This window comes from Phacochoerus africanus, chromosome 6 (genome assembly GCF_016906955.1).
Source record: "Phacochoerus africanus isolate WHEZ1 chromosome 6, ROS_Pafr_v1, whole genome shotgun sequence".
In the NCBI taxonomy this organism is placed as follows: Eukaryota; Metazoa; Chordata; class Mammalia; order Artiodactyla; family Suidae; genus Phacochoerus; species Phacochoerus africanus.
In genome coordinates, this window is record NC_062549.1 from 68,203,681 (window position 1) to 68,229,609 (window position 25,929).

Genomic DNA, 25,929 nt, shown 5'->3' on the forward strand with positions numbered 1-25,929 from the left:
TCTTACCCACCCAATGCATTTTAACACTGTAGATAATTCTTCTGCACTAGACCCCTGAGGGTCAGAGCTAATACAGCTGATCTTCATACAAAACAAATACAATTACACCAACATTATCATTCCACCCATGGACAAAGGGCTCAAGATGTCACAGTGATGTCACCTTTGCCACATACAGCAGCCCATACTATCTACTGACACCAAATAACACCTTTTAAAGGGTCAGTCCACCAGTTTCCCTCCATGATTAATTTCAGGAAGTCAATGACATATATCTAATAATTGTATATCAATTCTATTCAAGTAATAATTTCAAATATCAGCAGACTCTGAATAATTAGGTGTAACGAGATTTAACTGAGAACACGGGTTTGTTGAATTTGCCACTGGAAATGCAGTCAGGAAGGATTTACCTGCAGCCAAATTAGCTGTTAGAAAACATGGCCCCCTCATAAGTGAAGGTGCAGCATTTGTTGTGAGTTAGAGCACCCTAAAACTCCATAAAAGCAGCTTCTTTGGCCCCCTTATTAGATCAGGTGCCATCTACTAAGAGCCTTCCTCTCCAGGGACAGTGCCCTTCTGCTCAAGAATCAGAGCAAGTGGAAGCCACAGCCCTTCTAAGGCAGATTAGGCCTGTCCAAGAGCTCCAGGCCCCCATCGGCCCATCCTTTTCCATCTGCAACAGAAATGGTGAGAGAGGAGTTCCCGTCGTGGCGCAGTGGTTAACGAATCCGACTAGGAACCATGAGGTTGTGGGTTCGGTCCCTGCCCTTGCTCAGTGGGTTAACGATCCGGCGTTGCCGTGAGCTGTGGTGTAGGTTGCAGACGCGGCTGGGATCCCGCGTTGCTGTGGCTCTGACGTAGGCCGGTGGCTACAGCTCCGATTGGACCCCTAGTCTGGGAACCTCCATATGCCGTGGGAGCGGCCCAAGAAATAGCAACAACAACAACAACAAAAAAGACAAAAGACAAAAAAAAAAAAGAAATGGTGAGAGGATGATGGTCAAGGTGCTGCACTTCCCAGCCCTGTCCCCTGAGAATGTGGGAGCCAGGGGGAGGGTCCTGCTGAAAGCCTGCTGTGCCTGACGCTGCATGGCTTAGAGAAGCAGAACCACAAGAGAACGTCTCAGGCCTTCCCTTCGGAAGGGACTTATCTTTCCTTAAGATATGACATCTGGGGCATCACGAACAGACGAGGGGAAGAAGCTGGGCAGCAGAATAAGCTGTCCATACAAGGTGCTCAGGGGACACCTAGGCCTGCGTGAAGAAGCCTGCGTGAAGGCGCACACTCAAATCTGGGCCAAAGATCCCAGTCTGGAAATAGTGGTACATGGTCCCCATTTGCCCTTCCAGGTCCAACGCTCCTCTCCACCTGCCACAGGCCCAGAAGGCCAACCTCTACAGACCTGCACTGAGGCAGCCTGCCTCCTGCCCTCGGCCCCTGGCTTCTGCTTGGGTTCATCCAATGAGAGGCACCAGCAGGAGACCAAAGGGTGGGTGGGAGAGCAAGATGCTGAGGGACAGAGTCCCCCCTCCCCTTCTAACTGGCAGTTGTTTCTCCACCCACAGCCACAGTTCCCACAGCTGCAGTGAGGCCCTGGGAGGAGTAACGGCTTCCAAACTTCATTAGCAGGAGTGCGTCACCTCACCCTGCTGCTTCTCTCACCTCTGACCCAACAGCCTCACGAACAGTCCCCTTGTTGATTCCCTTGCATCATTCTTGAGTGTGTCAAGTGACTAATGTGGTTAACTGCTACCAGGAAGGAACCCAGGACACAGACCCTCAAAAATGGGACACATGGGTGATGAAGACCCTGATAACCTTCCTATGTGCGGAGGGGATGGGCAACTGATAATATAGCACACGGTGATACCAGCATCACTCAAATTTCCTGCCACAGGATGAAGGATGGGGTGAGCAAGGTGCTCTAAGTCCAAGAAGATGATGAAAATGCTGATTTTAGAGATCGTAACATGGACCATATATGCTCCTGGTTGTCCTTGAGAGTGTGTGCAAAGCACACAACAAACTGAAAGAAAGCCGTGAATTCCCAAATGGATGGATGAAATATCTACGGCTGTTATAAAGGAACTGTTGGAGTTTCCAAAGTGGCTCAGCAATAACCAACCCAACTAGTATCCATGAGAACTCGGGTTTGATCCCTGGCTCTGCTTAGTGGGCTAAGCATCTGGTGTTGCCGTGAGTTGAAGTGCAGATGGCAGACTTGGCTCAGATCCAGCATTGCTGTGGCTGTGGGGTAAAGCAGGCAGCTGCAGCTCCATTTCAACCCCTAGCCTGGGAACTTCCATGTGCCACAGGTGCAGCCCTAAAAAAGCAAAAAAATAGAAAATAAATAAATAAAGGAGCTGCTAAGCTGATGGGACTAAGAATCAAGCCAGGGGTGATGATAAGGGCTGTAGAACCAATTAAATGCAACCCTGCAAAGTCTCTTATGCTAACATGAGGACAAGAGCTGGAAAGGGGAATAATCCTGAATGACAGATGCAGGCACTCGGGCAGATACAAATAAGGGTAAGAATGCTGAACATCTGTATTGAAAGCAGCAACCTGCAGCTCTCTGAGAAGACCCAGCCTCCTAACCCCCGCCCAAGGTATTTCACGAAGGATACCAGTTCTCTTCACTACCTATTCCCACCACCCTCACTGCCTCCTCATGGGAATTAAGTGCCAAAGGACCCCAGAAAGAAGTTCAAAGCCTACTGAGAGGAGACTGTTTTTGTACCAAAAAATCTGCAGAATCTCAACAATTTCACCAGGAGTCTGAGGAGCAAACGCTGGAGGACATTCACAGGATGTAAGACTGAGAAGGACTAACTGTAGGATGACCATGGCCCTACACTCAGTCACAGAGATCCCATCAGTCCTCCTCCAGACCTTACCCAAGAGGTACCTGCAAGCCACTCACAAGGGTGATTGTCCACGGGGAAAGGAATTCATAGGTCCTTCCAAGGGTTCCCGGACACTAGCTCTGAACTGAAACTAATCCCTGGAGATCTAAAATGTGGCCACCAGCCAGAGTATCCATCTCATCCCAGAAGCGGGGTGAAAAAGGAAGTCAACACCGGTATTTCATGGGGTGGTCCAATAAGAGCTGCAGGCCCATCCTGTTGTTAGTGCCCAGCCCTAGAATTTTAAAAGAAATAGGTATACTTAGTAACTAACCAAATTCCTCATTGGTTCTCTTCTCTGTCATAAAAGCCATTATGGAAGATACGGCCATGAAGAAGGCCTTAACTCTCCCCTGTCTCCCCACTAAGAAAGCAAACCAATAACTATACAACATCCCTGGAGAAGCTCAGATATTAGTACTACTATCAAAACCTTGAAGGATGCAGGTGTGTACATTCCTACTTCATCCCCATCTAATGTGACTGTTTACCTGGACAAAAGCCAAAAGAACCTAGAACAGTCTATGGATTACTACAAATGTAATCAGTGATGCCGACCACAGTGGAAATTCTAGATGGGCTATTTTTTGCTGGAGAAAATGAGCAAACTGCTGATATCTGGTAAACAACTTCTGACCTGGCAAATGGTTTCTTTTCTATCATCATTAGTAAAGATGGTGGGATGTAATTTGCCATCAAGAGGCAGAAACAGCAGGACCTCTGCGCTGTCTTACCTGAGGGCTACATCTGCACTGTCCTAACATAAAGGAGGGCCCCTGATCATCTCAATATCCCAGATCACTGCAGCGGCCCACCACATTAATGGCATTATGTTAACCAGAACTGGTGAACAAGAAAGAGCACCCAGGATGTCTTTGCAAGACAAGCGTAAACCAGAGGATGGGGGTAAAATCCATGGAGGTTCCATCCCATGGATGATCACTGCGGTTTCAGAGGTCTGAGGCAGGACTCTCCTCCTCCGATCTACAGTGAGAGAAATCGCCACACTGTACACCACATACACTGAGAAAGAGGCAAACCAAGCGAGGAACTTCCTATCAGGGGGTGCTGCTCTGACCTATTCCTAGGTAACCCACAAGGCCGCCAGTTATCAATGGGGCCTGATCCCGAAGAAGGTTCTGTAGCTGTGAAAGCTGGCCTAACCTTGGGCTGTTCTCAGCACACCCACTAGAACTGGAAATGACATGGCAGACAGGGGTGGGGTAAGGAGCCTCTGACAAGCACCAGGAAGAGGACAGAAGTCATAGATGCCTTAGGGCCCTGTAAATAACTACTGTCCACTGGGTCCTGGCCTCATGGAAAAACAAGACTATGGAATAAGAACAGACCATAGGGAACAGATTGTTATCTGAGCCACTGGTCCAGTCATAGGACTGGACCATACAGAAGCATTCCACTTGGTACAGAAGACCGGCCTGGGTGGATCTGGGAGGCACAAGTAAACCACAGGAAGAGGCAGCTCAGACCCTTGGTACCTTGCCCTCCTTCCTAGGTAGCTAGTGCTCTCTCAACCCACACTTGGGGAGGATCCTAGGACCAGTCAGCAGAGGGGGGAAAGGCATGCCTGTCTATTGAGGGCACGCTCTGTGTGCCAGCATGGCTGCAAGGGAAATGACGCAGCCTATTCAGGGATGGTCCTAAAAGAGAGCGGTGATGGGAAACCTTCCCAGAGGGCTCAATTATGAGCAGCAACCATGGGGTCCACCTGCAGGTTGGGAGAGAGGCTGCCAAATGCCAATTTATCTATGCTGCTTCGTGAGCAGTGGGAAAGGATGACTTTCTGCTCAGGGAACTAGAAAGAACGAGATTGGAAAAAGTTGTTGTTTTTTTTACATATATAAAAGGGAAGAGTTTTAAAGAAATATGTGAATGAATTTTTCAATATGGCACAGAATGTGAAAATATTTGTGTTCCATGTACATGTCCACCAGAGATCACTCACTGCTTCATAGCTCTCAAGGGTTCAAGGTGAGCTGTCCTATGGAAGTAAGTTGGCCTCTTTCCCAATCACCATGGCTTGCAAAGGACCCATGACCAAGTGGAGCAGGCAGTAGGGTGGGAGGTACAGAGGGGCTCGACAACAAGGTCTTCCTCACATGAGACTGATGTAGTTACTGCCCGTGCTGAGGGCTCAACCTCAGCAGCCACGACCAACACTGCCGCTCGCTATGGTACCAGCCTGCAGAGGAGTCAGGCAGCACCCTGGGGCAGCATCTGTCCTCACAGAAGCCGGATTTGCCTTCTCTGCGTGATCAGCTTCTGGTCAGAACCACTATTCTCAGTTTCAGCATGGCTTACTCATTGTCACAGAACCCGAAAGAGTATCATGGCAGACCCAGGCATGCATTTAGGGCAAAGAAGTATGGCAATAAGCTTTAACTATAGAACCCGCTGCTACCATGTAGTTCTTAACCCAGAAGCAGCTGCTTCAAGGAACAGAGGAATGGCTAGAGGAGGCTCAGCTCCAGCACCTGCTGTGAGACACACCCTATCACACTGGGAGCTGGACTCTACAATGGGGTAGGTGCTACCCCAGCAGCCTCTCCCACAGCCAGAGGGCGTGGGTCAGGAACCAACAGCAGCTCTCTCGGAACAAGCTCTAATAATCCCCCATGGAGTTTCTGCTTCCCACTGTGACCCTGGGTTTGGTGGAGGAATGCTTCCACCAAATAAGAGTCTGTTTCTGTTAAAATGGATGCTGGGACTACCCACAGTCATCTGTGGCTCTTCAAGCCACCCAACCAATAATAAGAGAGTGGTCCCTGTCTCAGTGAAGTAACGGATCTGATTTCCAGGAGGGCATAGGATGCCACTATATCACAGGGGAGGGAGGATTATGTCTGATTCGAGCAGATCCACTAGGACATGGTCAACAGGAAACTGGCAACTCAGTAAAAACGAAGATTTGGGACACCCAACAAGTGAACAACCTTGACCAGCCAAGGTGCTAGCGGAGGGTAAGGGTTATATAAAATAAGCACTAGAAGAAAAAAGGAATGATAATTCCGACTTGAGCCCAGAAACTAGCTGCAGAAGCAGAAGCTACAGCAGCTTTGTTTTGCTTAGTTTTTCTTGTTATCTTGCATGAAGAATGCTGTTCCAGGTAGGCGCATGAAGGACTGGAGGCAAGAACTAGAGGGCTTTGTGTTTCCTGGGTCCTGAACATGAATTTTACATCCAAAGTTCAAGTGTATACTAAGGGACAGACAGAAGACAATGGCACTGGATATTCTCTATTTTCCTTTTCAGATCCATCTCCACCCTGTTCCCTGGGGCAGGATGCTGACCTCCACAATCTGCATCCCACACGCTGCCCTGCCCTCCCCCTGCTGCTTGATTTTATCCAGAGAGGAACAGGGTAGGAAGAGAGGGGTCAGGATATGCGTCGCCTCACCGTGCTCCCTCCTGGGTCGGCTGCGGTGTGGCAACAGCAGTGTACCTCTAAGACCAAAGCTCCTGTCAGGAGATCCATGACTTTCCTATGACCACTGCTCTTACATGGATGAAATGCTGCACTTCTCTACCTAGAGGCCTTGGATAAATTTAAACTACCCGAGCCCTAGAACTATAATGGAAAAAAATAAAAATCATAAAATACATAAATTTTAAAAAAAGACAGACAAAGATAAAAGAAAATCCTACCTACAAGGAACTTATTTAATGAGGCAGAATGATGAGTGATATAGAACGTTTTCAATTGTTGGCTAAGTATGATATCAGATGTACGTATGAATACTTTGAGAGCACAGAAAAGGGACACAGATGCAGACTGTCAAGCATTTTCGGCATCGCTAAAAATAAAGCCAGGCAGGTATGAGAGCAGAAGTTTGAAAGACATCACACTTGCCTGACTCAATTTTCTCTGGAAAAAAGGAGCTAGACTCATAGGTTGGAAATGAAGGTATCACTGAGAAGAAAAACATAGGAAGATTAAACCACTTGCCCAAGCTAGTATTCAAATCATCAATAGAGCTAGGATTCAAATTACAATCTGTTCAATTCCAAAATCTCTATGTACTAGTTTGCTGTACCACACGGTCTCTCCTTAAGAAAGACTTTCCTTCAAGTTAAATCAAACCAGCAACCTAACAATACTTAATCTTTAGTGGCAAAGCAAGATGATAAGCCAGACTGTGTTTTACATGCGTTCATTGCTCCTCACAACGGCTCCAGTGAGAGGAACCAGGGAGAAAGTGAAGCATGAAAAGATGAAGTAACCTGCCCCACGTGGGAGAGTCAGGACTGAACCAGCAGTGCTCTGACTTTAGGATCTTTACCCATTATACCTCACTGGCGCTACAACACCTACATGCTCTAAAGAGTCCTCCAGGAAGCAATGAAGAAGGTCCAGAGGCTTATTTTTATGTGGTTAAAAGTAAAACTGTGATAAAAGAGCCCTGTGGTTACTGTAAATTTAATGTACATCTATTCTATAAAACTGAAGCAATTAAAATTGTGCAAAAATTCTGCAAAATCATCCAATGGCCAGGCAGCCAAATAAAAAAGGATGAGAAGAGGATTGATATGAGAATCTCACACCAAGACAGACTAAACTTGTTCACGTAGGCCCAGCAATGTGTTCATGTGGGACTAGCAACATGTTCATGTGCAACTAGCAACGTGTTCACGTGGGACTAGCAACGTATTCATGTGGAATTAAAGCTGGAACTTTTGTGGAGGTTTAGGGGTATGATGGCTTTTGAAAGAGGAACAGGAAAAGAATCTGCCTCCGTTCTGCCGCAGTCACAAGATAATCCTGTAGACTGGTTCCCAGGAGCAGCTGCCTTGTCTAGGGGTAGGTCACATGGCTAAGTTCAGCTACTAACCCAGAATGGAAGAACTAATCTTAACATCCAGCTAGTGAATTAACTCAGACAAGATGAACATCACAAAAAGAAGTGGGTCAGATAAGAACAAAACTTTCAGAGGCCAAATGATCTTAGGAGTGCTTTGCAAAAATAATGTAATAGCTAGTAAAAATTATATTTACAGTGGTTCTCAACAGGGGGACATCTGGCAATGTCTGGACACATTTTGGGTTGGCACAGCTTGGCGGCTCGCAGGCTACATGTCAAGAGTGGTATTAAGCATCCCACAATGCACAGGACAGCCCCTACAACAAAAAGTCATCTGGCCCAAAATGTCAATACTGTTGAGTTGAGAAACTAACATTTATTGAGTACTAACACCAGGCACTGTTCTAAGCATTCCCATCTTACACATGACTTACTCCTCACAGCAACCCAAGGAGTCATGTCATTATTCCCATTTTACAGATGAAGAAACCTAGGCCACCAGGTCCACATCCTCAGGCAGCTCTGGGTGGCAGCACTGTGACATAAACACTGCTCTGACCGAACCAGCACACACATGCTGCCTCTCCATTTCCTATGTACTGCTGCAAGCACCCCCTTCTTCTCAATCGCCTTTGGAGAAATAAGAACTAAAGAGAAGGGAGCACCAAGTGCCCATTAGAAATCAGGTTAAAGAAAGACAGCCATGCACAGGAAAAGCAGCTTTCAACTCTGGTGCCAGGAGGGTTCAGAGCTGCGCGGCGCTTTGCCAGGACTGGGCCGTCTGCAGAAAGCATCACACATTAACACCAACATGGGTACCAAGAGAACTTTGAGCAAGGGCAATCAGAGGCTAAATTATAAAATAAAGAAAACACATGAAGGGATGCTGTCACAGGATTTTTTTTTTAAGAATAGATCTTTTTTTAATTTGGGGTCTATAAAAAGTAAAAATATGGATAAAACTTTATGACAGAAAACTATCCAAATTCATGTCATATTAATTTTTTTAAGAATTTGAGAAGGAATGGACACATATATATGTATAACTGATTCACTTTGCTGTATACCTAAAACTACCACCACACTGTAAGTCAACTATACTCCAACAAAACTTTAAAAAAAAACTAGAACTGAAAAAATTTTTTGAATACTGCTTAAAATAGATGCAGATTAAAGCTTTTTTAAAGGGATGTTCTCCTTCATCACCATCATTTCTTTGTCCATTGTATGCAGTTATTATCCTGGATCTTGTCCACCTTTGTTTCAGACAACCAAAAAAAAGTTCATAAAAAAGGCAAAAAATTCCTCTGCTTTTACCTCTAAAATATAAGCAGAGAGATTCTTTACTTTCATAATGATTTTTATTTCTTCCATAATAGCCAGTTTACAGTGTCCTGTCAATTTTCTACTGTACAGCAAGGTGACCCAGTTACATATACATGTATACATTCTTTTTTCTCACATTATCATGCTCCATCATAAGTGACTAGACAAGTTCCCAGTGCTATACAGCAGGATCTCATTTAAGCAGAGAGATTCTTTTTTTTTTGTCTTTTTGCCTTTTCTAGGGCCGCTTCCGCGCGGCACATGGAGGTTCCCAGGCTAGGGGTCGAATCGGAGCCATAGCCACTAGCCTACACCAGAGCCACAGCAACGCAGGATCCGAGCCGTGTCGCAACCTTCACCACAGCTCACAGCAACGCCGGGTCCTTAACCCACTGAGCAAGGCCAGGGATCAAACCCACAACCTCATGGTTCCTAGTCGGATTCGTTAACCACTGCGCCACAACGGGAACTCCAGCAAAGAGATTCTTAACTCCACTTCCTTCACAGTCATGAAGACTGTCTGGTATTGACTAGTGGACCCTACACAAATCACGAGGTAGATATCATTATCCACTCAATTAATATGGGAGAGAGGGGTCAGTGATTCACATCAAAGCACAAAGGGAAATTAAGAACAATCCTGTTCCGACCTGTGGTTGTCAATGGGGAGGGGGAGGCAGTGGAATGGGCAGGGAGTTTGGGGTTAACAGATGCAAACTATTGCATTTGGAGTGGATAAGCAATGAGGTCCTGCTGTATAGCACAGGGAACTCTATCTAGTCACTTGGAACATGATGGAGGATAATGTGAGAAAAAGAACATATATATATGTGTGTGTGAGTGTGTCACTTTGCTGTACAGTAGAAAACTGACAGAACACTGTAAACCAACTATAATGGAAAAAATAAAAATCATTAAAAAAAAGAACAGTCCTGTTTCCAAAGAAAGGAGTAGGCCTGAAAGAGCTACAGGTTTTCTTCAGCTATGGGGGAAAGGACTGGGTGCCTTGTTTAGAAACAAGAATTCAAAGGAGGAAGCCAATAGTCAAGGAAGACACAAAAGAAAATCTGTGCCCAGACCTTGGGCATGGCATGGGGACTCCTATGGGGACTGGTTTGGGAAATGGGGACTGACCCAAAGAATAAGAAAAAGAATTAGGGGTGCGGACAAGAGCAGGAATTATTCCTTAGAAGGTATAGGTTGACCGGGTAGGTTTCATTTTAAACTACATTAAAAGCACTTTCCCAGGACACAGGAAGCTAACTGGTTACTTTTATTGAAAGTATTCTGTAATAGTACATAATCTGTATCTGTTTATTTCCACCTCACAAAATAACAGCCTGAAATACATCCGGAAATGTTTCAACAGAAACAAAGCACATCTTTGTCACATCAGTAAATTAGGTTCATTGAGAGGACCAGAAAAATCTACCAGGATCTGCCAATGGAAGATACACAGTAACCTCCCTACACATATAACATGATGAATCAGTTACACTTTTCCTGTTTTCCTTCCTTACTACTATATCCTTTCTCTAATTCCCACCCCACCCCCTTCTTTCTTTTCTCTCTCATTCAGTGATCACAAAACAGTCCCAGTTTTTCCTACCTTTATCAAGTTGCTTATTTGAGACAACTTTTATTTAGACCTATTCTTGATAAAGTGATATATATGAATCAGAAGTAATATTTATAAAAAAACAGCGAATGTTGGGACACAGTACAAAAGCATCTGCCCCCAACAATTTGATAGGAATGTTGCAAAATTTGGACAAAAGTTACATGACTCTATTGGTTTTCTGAAACTAGCTGCATTTTATTAAAGACATTTAAAGAAGGGACTGAGGGAGTTCCTGCTGTGGTTCAAAGGCAACAAACCCAACTAGTATCCATGAGGACATGAGTTCAATCCCTGGCCTCACTCAGTGGGTTAGGGATCCAGTGTTGCTGTGAGCTGTGGTGGAGGCCCAAGGCTACAGGTTCAATTGGACCCCTAGCCTGGGAACCTCCATATGCTGTGGGTATGTAGGGGGAAGATAGAGAGAGAGAGGGAGAGAGAGAGGAAGGGAAAGAGGGAGGGAGGATGGAAGGACTGAGTGAGGAGGTGGAAGTAACTGCTGACAATCCTTTGTTCTCCAATACTAAAATCAAAACAGCCAGGAGAAGGAGGAAGGCCTTAATTGTACCCCAACTCCTGTGTCCCTCTGCTGGTTCCAGAACAGACAGGGCAGGGGTGCTAACTGCAGCACAATGCTCTGCCCTAACCTTCTCTGCTTCCCCAGGTCACCATCCTGGGTTCCCCATTACCAGAATGCCTGCCCCATCCCTTCCCCGCTTTCCAAGCTCTTCCACTGGGAGGCGCACTCCCACGCCGAACACTTCCTAGGATGATTTACTGGGGAACTGTGATCACTGCAGACAGATGGGTGGATGGTGATTACAGGAGGCAAGAGAAAAGTGAAGTGGGCATATGCGTGGAACCAGCAGTCGTAAAATACTGCAGGTCCTAGGCAGCCCAGGGTAGAGCTGGTTCTGAATGGGGAGCTTGGGAGAAACTCAGAATGAGGAGGAACCGAAAACAAAGACCTAATCCAAAAACTCACAAAACGAGCAATCATCATCACATTTCTTAGACTCTTGGGAGCACCTCCAACCTGGTATCTTTCACTTGCTCTGACCCCTTCCAACCCATTCTTCCCCCAGGTAGCCAGTGGTTTGGTTTGGTTTGGTTTTCAACCTTTGTAAATCTGATCGTTTCACTCTTCTGCGTAAACTCTTTCCATTGCTTCCACTGCCCTTAGAATAAAATCCAAACTCTGAATTACTGGGGAGAGCCTGCAGGCACCCAGGTGGCCTAAACTTTCCTCACTTCTCCAGCTGCATCGCACCAGGGCCCCTCCCCCCTCCAGCCAGCGACAGCACTCAGCACAGCCCCCTCCTAGTTCTCAGGCTCACTGAGCACTTTCCCATCTCTGGGCTCTCGTCCTATGTCCCCCTGCCTGGACAGAAGGCCTTCTCTTCAGCCCCTCATATCAAGGCCTTTGTTCAAAGGTCACTTCCTCCAACAAGCTTTCATGACCACACTAATCAAAGTGCTCCTTCCTCACCTTAATCCGTCATCATCCTGGCTTTTTCATTTTCACATTTACTACCATCTCAGCCTGCACGTGGCTCTCTCCTGAGAACCTCCCTGACCATAGTGTAGAGACTGTGGCTTCTGTACCGCCATATGCTTAGTAAGCCCCAACATCCACTTATTTGTTTAATTTATTCTGTCAACAAACAAGTGGAGGAGTTTCTGTAGTGGCTCAGCAGTAATGAACCCGACTGGAATCCATGAGGATGGGGGTTCAATCCCTGGCCTCCCTCAGTGGGTTAAGGATCCAGCGTTGCCTTGAGCTGGGGTATAAGTTGCAGATGCAGCTTGGATCCCACATTGCTGTGGCTGTGGCGTAGGCTTTTCAGCTACAGCTCTGATTTGACCCCTAGCCAGGGAACTTACAGATGCCACAGGTGCGGCCCTAAAAAGATGACAAACAGACAAGTGGAAAGAAACACTTGGAAATTCCAATTTGCCAAAGAATGCAATTGAGACCTTCAAAGCAGCCTGTCTCATCATTCCTTCGTTAGTCTCCAGAATCATCAATTTCTCCCTCTTTACTAGATCAATCCCACTACTATACATACCAATATGCTACAATATCTTAATGAAATATTTCCTAAAACTGGCGTTCCTACTGTGGTGCAGGGGCTTAGGGATCCTGCCTTGTCTCTGCAGCAGCCCAGCACAGTGGGTTAAGGATCCAGCATCGTCACAGCTGTGATGTAGGTTGCAGCTGCAGCCAGGCTTCAATCCCTAGCCCAGAACTTCCACATGCTGCAGGTGCAGCCAAAAAAATAAATTCTCCCTAAAAATACAGGTTTATTTATTTAACAGATGCTTACACAGTACTTACCATGTATTCCAGATATGTAATTAGTCTGTGCCCCAACTTCTATTATTTGCATGAATGATCCTATCTTATAAACATCCTTAACTAAGGTGTTTCATAAACAAGGAGAACTCAGGGTAAACACAGATGCTTATACAGTGTGATAAAGGGAACTTTACTCCAAAGCAAATATTTGCTTTCAAGATTCTTCTTCTGACAGTAAAACTCACTGTTTAATACATTAGTAGAAATTCCCCAAAGGACAAAACGTACAACCAATTATAAATTTAAATTATAGGACATTTTAAATATAAGTTGCAGTATGTTAGCTTTAAATCCTAACCTTACATTAGCTGGTGTTAGTATGTTAGTAAAAATAATATGCAGAATTTTACCTTAAAGTTTTAACATTTCAAAAGCTAGAACTATGTACATATATATTTTTTTCCCTGTCAGCTCTTTCCTGTCAATAGAAACTATAGTTTCATCCCAGGAAAGGTAACATAGATATAGAATGATACTCAGAAGAAATAAGCCAGGCTAATGGGTGCCCCAGAATGAGAAAAGCCCAGTAGAGGTTTGGGAGGCAAGAGAGAAGAAAAGAGAGAGTTAAATTGCAGAAGAGTCTACACCAGTCCCAGAAACAAGTTTTAATCTGTTAGGAAAACTCACAAGTAAAATAAGAGCATTCACTCAATTGGAATACATGCAAGGGTATGTTTATAATGAAATAAAGCGAAATACATTAAACCAAACTCAGACTTGGCAAAACTGGAGCTCCAACAATAGAAATCAAGTATCTTACATCTATCACCTTTTTCTGAAGAACTAAAAGGTTCTGGCGGATATCTTCTCCATATATCCATAAAATAAATGATGAAAGAAGTATGAACATTTTATTAAATGAGGGAAAGGTAAACTCTTTTGTGTAGTCAGAGAGTATGTATTCAATCCACCCCAGCTCAGAAAACAAGGCAAGGAGATGGTATTATTTGTGCCTAGAGATGCAAAAACAAAATGACCCTTAGGAATAATTCCCCACAAGAGAATCCAAAACTGCAGATATGCGCCATAAAGTCTGTCTTGTCCTAAAGGTTTTGTGAGTGACTTTATAGTGACTTTACGGCTTTTTTTTTTTTTTTTTTTAAACTTCTGCCTGTCCACCTATGTGGATGCTGGGTTTATTGCCTTCCCTTTACCTTTTTATAAATCCAGACCTCAGAGCTCCCAGGTAGTGCAGTGGGTTAAGAATCCGGCTGTAGGAGTTCCTGTTGTGGCTCAATGGTAACAAACCCGACTAGTATCCATGAAGATGCGATTCGAGCCCTGGCTCCACTCAGTGGATCAAGGATCCAGAGTTGCCATGAACTAGGTCGCATATGCAGCTCGTATGTGGTATGGCTGTGGCCCCTAGCCTGGCAACTTCTATAGGCAATGAGTGCAGCCCTAAAAAGAAAAAATTAAACAAACAAAGAAGAATCCAACTGCAAAGGCTCAGGTCCGATCCCTAGCCCAGCACAGTGGGTTAAAAGGATCCGCAGTTGCTACCACTGCGACACAGGTTGCAGCTGTGATTCAGATTCATCCTTTGCCTGGGAAGCAGGGGAAGCAGGTATGGCCATAAAATTAAAAAAAAAAAAAAAAATCCAGACCTAAATATCTTCATTGGAATCTTTTTATTTAACACTGTACTTCCCTCTGCCTTCTTCCTAAAGTGTCCATATTGTAGAAATGATAGTTGAGGGGAGTTCCCATCGTGGCGCAGTGGTTAACGAATCCGACTAGGAACCATGAGGTTGCGGGTTCGGTCCCTGCCGTTGCTCAATGAGTTAATGATCCAGCGTTGCCGTGAGCTGTGGTGTAGGTTGCAGACACGGCTCGAATCCTGCATTGCTGTGGCTCTGGTGTTCTCCGGAGACTACAGCTCCGATTTGACCCCTAGCCTGGGAACCTCCATATGCTGCGGGAGCGGCCCAAGAAATAGCAAAAAAGACAAAAAAAAAAAAAGAAAAAGAAAAAGAAATGATAGTTGAGGCTCAATGTTTAATGATTTAAAGACCTATTAAGAGAACTTTATGTTCACTTTTATTTAAAAAACAGGTAAGTGGATATCTTATTTTCCCTCAAAAAAGTAACTGGAATTTGCGTATGCATGGTTCTCGCCCTCTAGGAGCTAAAAAGAAAAGACAAATGCCAAAGAATTACAACCCAAAATAGATTGTGATAAATTCTTTAAAAGGCATGAAAAATCACTAGAAGTTAAAGAATAGAAAAACCACTTGCAGCTGAACTTATCTAGGTATCTGAGGTAGTGGTGACATGTGAGGGAGGTGCTGAAGGCTGAGCCCTCAAAACAGAAAGAGCAGCAGAAGTCCGCAGCAGGAACAGGAAAGAGCCATTAGTCCAACCTGTCTGAATTCCTGTCCACCTGGGGGAAAGGACCCACTCAATTAAACACACACACACAAACAGAGAATCTGTCATGAGGCACCTACTCACCGTGGGGTTTTACAGGGCATTACCATTAAAGCATTACTTTACTTTCACATTTACAAGCCTAAGTTGGACGTCACTCTTCTTACATGTGGCCAATAGAGGCTGGCAAAGTGGATTTGCCATCATGCTGCAGAGCACTCTGAACACCAGGCTTCTCCCTCTGGCTTTCACTCTGCAGATGAAGATGAGAGGGCTTCTGGAAAAGGAGGTGGAAGGGCTGTAGGTGCAGAGGACAAAATGAAATGGAGGAGGATGTGAAGAAATAGGAACTTGGCAACAATGGGAATGGCAGGTTTGCAAAAACTTGACAGGAGAAGCCAGTCAGTAGCTACCTGCAAGTGGAGTGCCAGATAGAAGGAGGAATTAACACTGCCTCAAGGTTTCATTCCTGGATAACAGAAGAAGTAACTAGAAATTGGGGGGGAAGGGAGAGCAGGACAAAATGAATTGTGAATTGGCTCAAGTAATTTCTAACTCTAGTAGGAAATGTCTGCCTCAGAACCAGGCAGGTGACACCCTCTAGTGCCAAGCACTGTTTCCAGGTACTGAGGATACAGCAGTGTGAACACCACTGGCAAGTACCCCTGTCCTCATGGAACTTAACCCACTAGAGGCAGGCAACAGAAAACAGACAGGTAAATAAATAGGTAAACCATTATAGGAAGAGTTGGGGTTGTGTGGAATTTTAAATAGGAGGGTCTGATTGTGATAGTATCTGAACAAATACCCAGTGGGAAGGGAGTGAGTTCTGCAAGAAGCCAGGGTAAGAATCAGCAACCAACAGACCAGTATCTCCAAATAATTTCACTCCATGATTCTGTTGAGGTTAGCAGAGATTGCAACACATCTCTTAGAGGATGGAGATCCAGTCCTGCTTCTCTGGGCTAGCATTTGGTGACTATCTTACCCAATCAAGAAAACTTCACCAGTAACACAATGATAACAAACTGCCTAGTAGGTCAATTTGTTTATACTGGCTGTTGACATTCCCTACATGAGAGAAAAGGACTGCATAAAACAACAAAACCAAAGCACTGTTAGAACATGTTTGTACAAAGCTTAAGAAGACAATCATCTTGTTCTCAAAGCAATCACTGATGTAGCAGCTTTGAGACTTGTGATTTAAATCAAAGGTGCTGAAGAATGATTATGAATCATGCAATTAAGCTACCAAGCAGGATGTTGCTGAGAGAAAAACCACTCACAGCACCATAAAACTGTCAAAAATAAAAATAGTACTATTATCAACACTAGAAGTAATATCATCCTTAGATTTTATAATTTTGTTGCTCAGCTGAGCTGAATTCTAATCTAAGTCCTGCCATTAACTGGTTCTGGGTCTCATTCTTATCTGTTAAGGGCAGCTGGTCTGATTTTTCATATTCCTTTCAATTCTGAGGATCTGTGTGGCAAGCTATGGTTCCTATGATGTTTAGTTTATTTACCTATTTTGGGTACTCTGGTTTTCCTCCTTTTGCAATAATGTTACAAATAAGCACCCACCCAAAATAGCACAATTCATAAGTTCTGTATAAAGTGAACTTTTAAACCTACCAGAGCTTGGTGCTTAAAATGAGGCTACACTCATTGGAAAAATGCTACTTTTCTTCATCCCTCTTTTAACCTTCAAAACTGAGGTTTATGTATCATTTGAGAGTGGCTTTGATTTGGAACAAGGTAGATGATCACAACTCTAGTAAGAAGAAAAGTAATGAGATCTTTTCCAGAAGGACTCAGTCTTTGAAAGCTGTTCTAGAGGAATCTCCCCAGCAACAGCTCTACAAAAAGGTTTTCCTTTCTGCAACTTTGAAGATTAATGCCCATCTAATTGCATAAAAAAGAAAACAGCCAAAGTTATTATGGAGTACGTGCTAGGCACTAAGTAGTAACTCATGTAATCATCATTAAAATCCTCTAAAGCTGCATCTAATAGTATCCCCATTTTACATATGCAGAAACAAAGGCAAAAAGAAGTTTAGCATATTGCCCAAGTTTTCACAATTCATAAGTAGATGCAAACACGCACTCTAGCTTCAAAGTCTGCTCACTTAATCTCCACAATTCACTGCTTGTGTACACCCTGGTGTCCTTATTTAAATAACAGTCCCATTACAAGTCCTCCTGCAAACCGAATAACACGAAGTCAAAATAAAGCTACACCGTAAATTCACTACCGAGTCTCTCCTATAGTCCTGCACGAAGAACTAGAAATGATTTTAAAGACTATAAAATCTCTGCAGCACCTGAGGTCTCCCGAGATTTGGGGAGGGGGTATGTGGAGCTACGCAAACATCCTGTGTCCCAGAGCTAAAGCCATGAACAAACGATGCAAATCCGCTGTACCCCTCCCTCCAGGGATTCACACCACCGGGCCTCCGGCCAGAGCCCTGCGCGCCTATTCCGCGCGGAAGTGGTACCCGTTCCCGTCCCAACAAACAACACCTGCCCTGGGAGCGCCCGCGGGGTCCCCTCCAGCTGCCCACGCATCACCGGGACCCCTGCCCACACTCACCTTCCGGGACCCACGCCCCACGCGCACCGAGCGGGAAGCGCCCCACAGATGCGCCACACTCGACTAAGCTCCACGCCGCGGCTCCAGCCCGGAGCGGCGCCCGTCGCGCCCCGCGCCGCTGCCTGCCGGACCTCCGGGCCCCGCCCCGCAGCAGGCCCCGCCCCCACCAATCAACAGCGCTGTCGGGGCCGCTGGCCCCTCCCCAAACGAGGGGGCAGGGCTTTTGCTAACTCAGCTCCGCCCCTGGCACGCTCCGAGGGGCGGGCCATCAAAGAAGAGCTGTAGGTCAGAGGGCTCGGTTGGGCAGGAGATGGTGTGACCCTAAGCTAGGAAGGGTGGAATTCCACTGGTGGGATAGGGTGAAAGGAGAGAGACAGCCGTGATGAGGAAGGAGGCTTGGAAAGGGGAAGAGAAGGCACGCTTCCCCAGGTTCCAGCTAAGGTGTAGGGCTGGGTGAGACAGCTTAAATTAAGAGTTCACCTATTCAAGACATTGGCTAATCTCATTCTTTTCGGGCAGAGTAGGAGTCACACACGAATTCTGGGTTCCATGCGTGAAAAGACATGGGGAATGGGGTTTAGAGGGACAAAGAAAGGAAGCAGTTCCTGACTGTTCTCCAACATAAAACCTCGTTCTTTTAAAAACTGTGGGAAGGATTCCAGTAAGAATCCTCCCTCTAGACTTAAATGTTAATAATTCCTTTTTCCTTCAAACAGCTTTCAAGAGTTTAGCATTAACGCCCACAGTGCACTACTACAAGGTTTGTGATGCTATGTATAGATAAAGCCCCCCCCCCAAAAAAAAATCAGGCTACTGGAAAGGAATTATTTTAACTATTAATCTTTGATTTGGGAAGGTGAAAAACGATTTGAGGAATCAAGTCAATAACTAATGAATTATGGTAGGGAAACACAAGACTCACTTCACCAACAAATAGAATTGATACACAGTAACTTCTGCTGGAAAAAATTCAGAAAATAGTGCCAAGAGCCCAGCCTAGCTGTGTGGCCAGAAGGGAAGTCACCTTATCTGAAGGCCTTTAATTTCCTTATCTGTAAAATAGAGAGATTAGGCCAGGTGACTTCATGATCTCTAAATGCCCTTCCTCACTCCATGTCATCTTGCCAGGCTCAACAATTAAAGGAGGAGGACCACAGGGAAAGCATTGTGCAGTCAGGAGCCACACAGAGAAACTGGGAAATTTTAGAAAAAGCCTCAGGTCTCTGGCATTTTTTCAAACTCTCCTTTCTGATTTGTAATAATAACACTCTTGTTCTAGCTCAAAACTTTTCACTCTTCTTCCCTTTGAGTCTTCACATTTAGTCATTAGGTCCTTGGCTTTCTGAATTAAAGTCTCTTCAATGATCCTTCTCATTTTCACTGTCATCTCTGTGTAAAATACAAAGAACTCAGGATCTCGGATCTCTCACCTACTTTTTCTAGCTAATCTCCAACTACTCTCTGTGTACACTTTAGTCTGACAGCTTCCTCACTGGACAGTGTCCATAACATACAGCCAACGTTCCCATCACTGAACACTTACAGTCACTGCTTCCCAGCTCAGAATACCTCTTCTCCATCATAGCTACCTGTTGGGACTATGATAACTCAGTTCAGGGATCTCTCTATGCAATAAAACTGCTATAATGCTTAGACTCTGTACTTCTCCACTGGCACTTAGCAAGACCACCTTGTTTCGTTTTCTCCCATTATTTATATTTATCTCCAAAACAAAACTGGCTGGACGTCACCAGGCTCCAGCCAACACAGGAAGAAAAAGCTATCTATGTTCAATATCTCAAACAGCCCAAAAGAAATTATATATTCACCTACAATAAGGCTATTCAGGTTACCCAAAATAGTAAGATTCTGGGTGTTGGTTTTTTTTTTTTCTGAAATTATATGACACTGAAGTGATACTAGTTACTTCATGCTAACCAAAGCGCTGATGGGCAGGTGTATGTGACTGAGTTAAAAAAATAGGAAAATAAATTATTATTAAATAAGACTTGTTTCAAAGACTAAATCTTTGAGATTCATGGAGGTATATTAAAAATAAAAAGTAGCCTACCCCACTGACCAAACAAGTGATATACCCACACTATGTGCTTAAAAATATATTCAACAGTCTATGGTTATTTCCAGTTTTCCTTAAGTAGCCCCTCTCTCCCTTGCTGTAATTAAAATACACTGGTCGTTTGTTTTTCATGCAAATAAAATTGTAGGAGTTTCTCCTTCCAATTTCAAAAAAACTTTCAAGAATAAGACAAACAAGAATCACACAGCACTTCTTGGAGTCAGAGTAAGAAAAGTTTTTAGTGTTCCAGAAATAAACCCTGATTCACAGCAAACTGCCTATGTTAGGGGGCCCTATATACTATTAGGATCTTTAGAAAATAAATTTTCCTTAACTGCAACCTTCGCCAAATGATATAAATAGAAGCAGAACCAAGTTTGCAGAATGACTACCAAGTAAGAGTAAAAACTGATTTGCAATCTATCAATGGCTCCTTGTGTTTTGAAAATATCACTGGCATGTTTAAGGGAGGCCCTAGGCTCTGAGGTCTGGCCCAAACAATCTATAAATCACTAGTCACAGCAAACCTTTCTAATAGTCTGGAGATTTAAGCAGTATTAAATAGGCAGACTAAACAACAGTCACACTTCATTTTACAGAGTGGCTATACCAGAAGCTACTGGTTATAGACTTTTGGAACTTTTTCCTCTCCTAAAAGTGTGAGGTGACTATTAAGAGGGAGACCTGGGGGAATGTCTGAATCCAGCCAGGATAGAATAACAAGGACCATATTTGCCCACCCACCTAAACCAACAACAAGAAGGAGCCAGACAAAATATACAAAACCACAGCTTTTAAGATATTGGATGTCAGGTAATGGGGGAGAGTGATCCCTCAGGGATGGGAAAGGAACAACGTTTACCCCAGCTTATTACCTTCAGAGAAAACACAGACCATGGCATAGGAAGGGAAATCATAAGAGAGCCCACAGATTCCCTGAGGTGAAGAGATGGAGCCATGAGTCCAGCGAGAACAAGATGGCCAGAATTCACAGAACAAACAAGATAACAACACAGAGAATCCCAGAGATGTGCAAAGGGTCCTCCTGGAGACTTCAACAGAGCTGATCAGCACATGCATATGAGGAGACTACTCAAAGTTAAGGAAAGAGCAAATCATTGAAAGCATTAGGAGGAATGGTACTGGGCGCTCACAGAGGGCCAGGAATAGTGGCTGTTCACACCAGGCTGACTAGAAAACCTCCCAATTCAAATACTTGAAGGGTTTTGCCTTAATATTGGACAGTAACTGGCCCCAAACTAAGTGCTGCTTGGGTGCTGCCAAAATATAAAAGATCCAAAAGGATCAAACTATTTTAAAGTAATTTAATTGCATCTCAAGTTAAAATTCAAGCACATTTACAGGACTACAAAAATATTCAGCACTCAACAAGATAAAATTCACAATATTTGCCATCCAATCAAATACTACAAAGCATACCAAGAAGCAGGAAAAAACGATCCATAATGAGGGGAAAAATTAATCACTGAAACTAACAACTGACAGAGATGTCAGAACTAGCAGACAAGGGCATTAAAATAGTTATTATAATGGCAATATACTTAAAAAATTAAACGGAGGGAGCTCCCATCATGGTGCAATGGAAACAAATTCGACTAGGAACCATGAGGTTACGGGTTCAATCCCTGGCCTCGCTCAGCGGTGTTGCTGTGAGCTGTGGTGTAGGTCGCAGACGCGGCTTGGATCCCATGTTGCTGTGGCTGTGGTGTAGGCTGGCAGCTACAGCTCCAATTAGACCCCTAGCCTGGGAACCACCACGTGCTATGGGAGCAGCCCTAAAAAGACCAAAAAAAAAAAAAAAAAGAAGTTAAATAGAGACAAGGAAGGTATACAAATTTCTACATCTAACTTCTACAGGTGAAAACAATTTCTAAGGTGAAAAATACACTGGATAGGATTAACAGAAGAGTAGACACTGCAAAGGAAAGGATTCGTGAGCTTGAAGACACATAATAGAAACTTTCCAAAATTAACTATATAGTAAAAAATAAAAGAGATCAATGAGCCATGGGATTAAGTCCAAGCAGCCTAATATTGTAATTAGAGTGCCTGAAAGAGAGAGTAGAGATGGGATTGGGGAAGGAGATCAGAAAAGACATGTGAAGAAATATGACTGTTCTTTTTCAAAATTTGATGAAAATTATAAACCCACAGATCTAACAGCCTCAATTAACCCAACCATGAAGAAAACTATATGGAGAAATTTCATAATGAAATTACTAAAAACTAGTGAGTAATAAAGCAAACATATTAATAGCAGCCAGAGGGAAAAAAAAGACTATGTGAAGAAGAACAAAGGTAAAGATGACAGCATACTGTTTGTAAGAAATAGTTCAAGGAAAAGATAGAGGAGCAGCATCTTTGAAATACTAAACCAAAAACTGTAAGCCTAGAATTCTATACCTAGCAAAAATATCTTTCAAAACTGAAGGAAATACAAAGGTTTTTCAGATATACAAAAAAAAGCTAAAGAATTCATAACCAGCAGACCCACACTACAAGAAATGTTAACGGAAGTCCATCAGGCAGAAGGAAAATGATTCCAGATTTCTGGAAATATAGCTGTGTGCTAGGAATGAAGAACACTAGGAATATAGGTTTTCCCCATATCTAAAAGTACAGCCTTCCTATGAAATCTTTCATTAGATAAAAAAGTGTTTCCCCATATCTAAAAGTACAGCCTTCCTATGAAATCTTTCATTAGATAAAAAAGTGTAATATGAACTCAAAACAGTATTTAAAAAGAACATTGAAAGACAAACTACCTTATATTATAAACACTTAATAAAGCTATAGTCATCAAGACAATGTGATCATTAGAACACATAGACAAACAGATAATTAGAACAGAATAAAAAGTGAAATAGAGCTTTGTGACCTTAAAATGAGAAATTGCCCAAAGTATCACAACCACTCAATAACAGGAAGAAGACTTAAATCCAGGTCTTCAGTGTTCCCATTGTGACTCAGTGGTTAACGAATCTGATGAGCAACCATAAGGATGCAGGTTCAATCTCTGGCCTATCTCAGAGGGTTAAGGATCTGGCATCGCTATGAGCTGTGTGTAGGTCACAGACACAGCTCAGATCCTGCATTACTGTGGCTGTGGCATAGGTCAGCTGCTACAGCTCTGATTGCACCCCCAGCCTGGGAACCTCCCTATGCTGCGAAAAAGAATGCCCTAGGAGTTCCCGTCGTGGCACAGTGGTTAACGAATCTGACTAGGAACCATGAGGTTGCGGGTTCAATCCCTGGCCTTGCTCAGTGGGTTAAAGATCCGGCGTTGCCATAAGCTGTGGTATAGGTTGCAGACGTGGCTCAGATCCCGTGTGGCTCTGGCGTAGTCTGGTGGCTATAGCTCCGATTAGACACCTAGCCTGGGAATCTCCGCATGCCGCAGAAGTGGCCCTAGAAAAGGCAAAAAAGACAAAAAAAAAAAAAAAAGAATGCCCTAAAAGCAAAAAAAAAAAAAAAAAAATCCATGTCTTTAAGTCCAGAGTTCTTTTCACTGGCCTTCTCTTTCTCCCCCTCTCTTTGGCCACGCCCACAGCAAATGGAAATTCCCAGGCCAAGGACTGAACCCAAGCCACAGCAGTGACCCAAGCTGCTGCAGTGACAGTGATGGACCCTTAACCCACTGTGCCAAAAGGGAACTCTATAACTGGCTTTCTTATCCAGGCTCACATTTTCTATTTTCATCTCCATATAGCTGGCCACAATATATTTACCTGAAGCATGGCCAACTCTAGTTCCAAATTTCCAACTACCTGCTAAATATCTTCCCCTAAAAATGAATAAATTCATGGTTGTCCCATCAAGCATGTTCTATATATAGCACCTTCTCTTACCCAGTCACACAAGTTCAAATGTCAGAGTCTCTGACCTCTCCCCTAGATCTTCCCTCTTTCCCATTTAGGTTCTTAGAACCTTTGATAATTGTTTTCTCTAGGCCAGAATACTTTCCTTCTTCCAGCCGTCCCATTCCTCACAGGGTTAACTCCTTATCATTCAGGTCTTATTTAAATAGCTGCCCCTCAGAAAGGCCTTTTCTATCTAAGGTAGTATTTATATTACTCTATCATAGTAGCTTGTTCATTTTCTTCACAGCACTGATCATAGTCTGCCCTTTATTTCACTGTTCACTGTTTCCCTGTTCCTGCCCCAGAAGAGTGCAAGGTCTGTGAAAGCAAGATACATATACACCTTGTTCACTACAGCATCCCTAGTGCCTAGGGCATGTAATAATGGGATCTAAATCATTAACTGAATGAAGAGATTTCTTTCAAGTCTGACTCCATCTCTGGCATTTGTCCTGTCCTCACTCCCACAATTCAAATCCAAGCCTTCTTGTTGAGCTAACTTTTCTAATCATCTCCCAGTCTCCTCTCTTTTCCTTTTCTGATCCATTTTATAAAATGCTAAGGACAATTCTAGTCATGTCACTTTCTGTTTAATAATCTACAATACTTTTAATGTAATCTCTATTAAAATTCCAACAGCCTTGTTTTGCAGAAATGGAAAAACCAATCCTCAAATTCATATAGTATTGCAGGGTGCCCTAGAAAGCCCAAACGATAGAATAAGAACAAGGTCTCACACTTTCTGATTTCACAATTTGTCACAAATTTTGAAAAGCTATAATAATCAAAACAGTGTGGTACTAGCATAAGCTTAAATCTATAGACCACTGGGATAGAACTGAATCAATAAACAAACCCATACATTTACGGCCCACTAATTTTCAACAAGGGTGCCAAGATCATTCAGTGGGAAAAGGATAGTCTCTTCAAGTGGCACTTAGCCTACTGTGTATTCACATGCAAAAGAATGAAACTCCTACTTCACACCACATATAAAAATTAACTGAAGATGGGTCAATGACCTAAAAGAGTCAAAACTATAAAACTCTTAGATGGAAATACAGGGATGGATCTTCACAACCATGGATTTGGCAATGGATTCTTAGATATGACACCAAAAACATGAGCAAGAAAAGAAAAAATAGGAGTTCCCGTTGTGGCGCAGCAGAAACAAATCCGACTAGGATCCATGAGGTTGTGGCTTTTATCCCTGGCTTTGCTCAGTGGGTTAAGGGTCTGGCATTGCCGTAAGCTGAGGTGTAGGTTGCAGACGTGGTCAGATCTGGCATTGCTGTGGCTGTGGTGTAGGCCAGCAGCTGTAGCTCTGACTGGACCCCTACCCTGGGAACTTCCATATGTCTCAGGTACAGCCCTTAAAAAGCCAAAAAAAAAAAAAAAGAAAGAAAGAAAAAAAGAAAAGAAAAAATGGATGAACTGGACTTCAACAAAATTACTAACTTTTGTGAATCAAAGGTCATTATCAGGAAATTAAAATGACAACATATATATGTAGAGAGAATACAACTACAAATCATATATCTGATAAGAGAAGTATCCAGAATAAAGAACTTGTACAACTCAACAAAAGATAAATAACACAATTAAAAAGTGGGCAATGGACCTGAACAGACATTTCTCCAAAGAAGATATATAAATGGCCAACAAGGACATGAAAAGATGGTCAACATCATTAGTTATCAGGGAAATGCAAATCAAAACCACAAAAAGATACCACTTTACATATACGAGGATGGCCAACAATCAAAAATGCAGAAAATAAGTGTTGGTGAGGATGTGGAGAAATCGGAGCCCTCGTACATTGCTGGTAGGAATGTAAAATGCTGTGGCTGCTGTGGAAAAGTTTGGCAGTTCCTCAAAAAGTTAAACATAGCATTACCATATGATCCAGCAATGCCACATCTCTATATACATCCCAAAGAACTGAAAGTAGGTACCTAAATAAACATTTACACATGTA

General features: G+C 43.5%; 1 protein-coding gene across 3 annotated transcripts in view; it reads right to left on the reverse strand.

The window, feature by feature from the left end:
- Positions 1 to 25,929, reverse strand: part of SGK3 (serum/glucocorticoid regulated kinase family member 3) — a 130,765-nt gene that overhangs the window by 57,684 nt on the left and 47,152 nt on the right. For 2 of the 3 annotated variants that reach the window (XM_047783823.1, XM_047783821.1), the window contains exon 1: positions 17,994 to 18,099. The exons of the other annotated variant lie outside the window; for it this stretch is intronic. The gene's annotated coding sequence lies outside the window, so the exon portion shown is untranslated. Of the gene's footprint in view, positions 1 to 17,993; positions 18,100 to 25,929 lie in introns of those variants that run through there. 3 annotated transcript variants of the gene reach the window in all.